The sequence below is a fragment of the Magnolia sinica genome, chromosome 7, assembly GCF_029962835.1.
Source record: "Magnolia sinica isolate HGM2019 chromosome 7, MsV1, whole genome shotgun sequence".
NCBI lineage: Eukaryota > Viridiplantae > Streptophyta > Magnoliopsida > Magnoliales > Magnoliaceae > Magnolia > Magnolia sinica.
In genome coordinates, this window is record NC_080579.1 from 29,229,985 (window position 1) to 29,233,339 (window position 3,355).

The 3,355-nt window shown below is 38.5% G+C and overlaps 1 non-coding gene across 1 annotated transcript; it reads right to left on the reverse strand.

Moving 5' to 3' along the window:
* Positions 1 to 1,248: 1,248 nt before the first annotated feature.
* On the reverse strand, positions 1,249 to 1,355 carry LOC131252227 (small nucleolar RNA R71). The gene has a single exon (XR_009174261.1). It is a non-coding gene; the product is annotated as a small nucleolar RNA R71 (small nucleolar RNA).
* Positions 1,356 to 3,355: the final 2,000 nt, after the last annotated feature.

A 3,355-nucleotide genomic window follows, 5' to 3' on the forward strand; every position in this document is an offset into this window, starting at 1 on the left:
TGGATTTAGGATTCTCTCTTATCATAATTCATAGTCTTAGGTTTTTTACTAACTCTAGGTTAAATTTTTTGAAACTAACCTATTTCCTGTTTTGTAGGGACCTGACATAAACTACTAATTTGGTAATCTCTTTCCAAATTTTCTATTTTTTTTTTCTAATTTCTATTTTTAGAATTAAGGTTTTATTTTTTTTTTAGAAATTTCTATTTCTAGGCTATTTTATTTTTTTTTATTTTTTTTTTTAGAAATTTCCTATTTTCTAATTCTAGATTCTGATTCTTCTTTCAAGTAACTTTCTATTTTCTAGTTTAGGTTTTATTATTTTTAGAAGAGTCTTTAGGTTTTATTTATTTATTATTATTTTTTTTTTAGAAAGTTTCTCTCTTATTTTCTAATTTCCTATTTTTTTAGAAATTTTCCCTTTTTAGAAACTAACTTAGCTTTTATTTCTAAGATTACAAACTTTCTTTTTTAGAAATTAACCGTTGCTTAGGATTTTTTTTTTCTAGCATTATTTTAGTAAATTTAATTTATTTTTGTTTTCTTTTTGTTTACAGGAATTAAGGAAGGAAGCTGCTAAATAACATTGACTTCAAAAGGAGGAGCTCTCTATTCTTCAGACATCAATCATCTCCTTTTCCGGGTTCTTTCTTCCCATTCTTAATTACATAGTTTTAACTTGTTTTAGAATCTCATAGTTTCTAGGTCTAGTTTTATTTCTCTTAGGTTGCTTCTTAGTTTAGTTTTCTTTCTTACATTGCAATAAAATAGTTTATGCTAGGACGTAGATCTCTGAATTTAGAACTAGCACCGTTTGATCCTGAGATTGAAAGAACAATTCGTGAAAGATTGAGAAATAATCCTGTTGAAATGGCGAATGAGACTGAAGTTAAAGCTCTCAAAGATTATTCAGCTCCTGTCCAATTTAATACGCCTTCATGCATAGTGTTAACAACCACTACGGCAGCACACTTTGAACTTAAACCTGGAGTCATACAATTGTTGCCATCCTTTTATGGATTGGACAAGGAGGACCCATATCATCATGTGAAAGAATTCTTAAACATTTGCTCCACCTTTAAGTTCCAAAACTTCTCAGACGATTCGATCCGCCTACGCCTGTTTCCTTTTTCTTTGAAGGATAAGGCGAAAGCATGGTTGAATTCTCTAGAAGTTGGATCTATCACTACATGGGACCAACTGTCTAAGAAGTTCTTAAACAAGTTCTTCCCCGTTCACAAAACCAATGCCCTCCGTAGAGAAATTACTAACTTCACACAAAAAGAGGGCGAGCACTTTCATGAATGTTGGGAAAGATGGAAGGACTTGCTTCTTAAATGTCCTCACCATGGTTTTGAGAAGTGGCAACAAGTTCAATACTTCTATGACGGTCTGACACCACAGAACCGTGCATGGTTGATGCCACCAGTGGAGGGTCATTCATGACCAAAAGTGATGTCGAAGCGTGGAACTTCTTTGAAACCTTGTGCGAAAATTCCCGGCAATGGGATTATTCAAATAGAGGTGACAGAAGTCCCCAACCACAAAAGAGAGGTGGTATATATGAGATAGGAGTCATGCCAGAGCTGAGCGCCAAGCTTGATAACCTGACAAAGAAAGTTGATGCTCTGGTATTAAATAATGGACCACCACAAACAGCTCAAGTCGAGGCATATGCCACATGTTCTAGCCCTGCCCATCCTATGCAGTCTTGTCCATCTGGTGCAGCATTCCCAGAACTTCTCTCTGAACAAGTTCATGCTATGAACACTTTTCACAAATCTGGGAATGATCCTTACTCGAACACATACAACCCAGGGTGGGCTAGACATCCAAATTTTTCTTGGGCAAAAGGACCACAACAAGGAGGACCATCCGAAATCCTCCTATGCAACCTTACTCCCAAGTGGGCAATCAACAACCTCAGCAGTTCTCACAGTATCAACAAGTGCCTCCACAATCAAGGAAACCATCTCTTGAGGATACACTCCATCTTTTCATGCAGAGTTCTCTCCAATTCCAAAAAGACACCCAACAAACCTTACTGGCCAACCAGCAAAGCTTACATGCAAATGCACAATCCATTGCCAAGCTGGAAGTACAATTGGGTCAACTAGCCACATTAAGTGAGAGAGAGAAGGGCAAGCTCCTAGCCAACCTGAGGCTAATCCAAAGGGACAGTATGAGATTGGCTCTAATTCCAACCAAGGGCAATATCATGAACAGGCCAAATCGATCACTACCCTTAGGTCAGGCAAGCAGATTGATAACAGAATAGAGATGCCTGGGAATGAATCAAATTCTAAAACAGAAGATCAAGATGAAGCAGAAAGCCATACCAATGCATCCAAAGTCCAAAAGCTCTCTGACTCTCCAAGAGCCACTAATGTGCCACCTTATGTGCCCAAAGCACCCTTTCCTCAACGTCTGGCACCAATAAAGAAAAGAAATAACTTTGATGAAATCTTGGATGTGTTTCAAAAAGTGCAAGTCAACATCCCGTTGCTTGACGCTATCAAGCAAGTCCCTGCTTACGCTAAGTTTCTTAAGGATTTATGCACTCAAAAGCGTAAGCAGAATGTTCATAAGAAAGTCTTCCTTGCAGAGCAGCTCAGCACCATGATTCAACATAACACCCCTCCTAAATTTAGGGATCCAGGAGCTCCCACCATTTCTTGCGGCATAGGAGATCATAAGATCGGGAAGGCATTACTTGATTTAGGGGCGAGTGTCAATTTGTTACCATATTCGGTTTATGAGCAGCTAGGACTTGGTGAGTTGAAACCGACTAAGGTAACATTACAACTAGCCGATAGATCTGTCAAGGTGCCCCGGGGTGTTATTGAAGATGTGTTAATCCAGGTTGATAAATTTTATTTTCCAGTGGATTTCATAGTTATAGATACTCAGCCTGTCTAGAATCTTCATAGTCAGATCCCAGTCATTTTGGGTCGTCCTTTTTTTGCCACATCTAATGCTATTATCAATTGCAGGAATGGAGTTATGAAATTGTCCTTTGGTAACATGAATATTAAACTCAATGTTTTTAATGCAGGACAACAACCCTCAGATTTGGATGACATATTTGAAGTGGACATGATCGAGAGCCTTGTGCAGGACTCCTTCCGTACATCTTTTGAAGATCCTCTTGAGACCTGCTTAGCACAACCGGGCATGGATTTTGACATTGATAGTCCCATCCATGAAGTCAATGCATTACTCGACTCCACTCCTATATTGGAGACTGAAAAATGGAGAGCGAAAGTGGAACCTCTTCATCCCTCTGAGACTCTTCCTGACAGCACAGTTTGTAACTCTGAGAAGACAAAGGCGAGCAGGCTGCTTAATGTTCTTA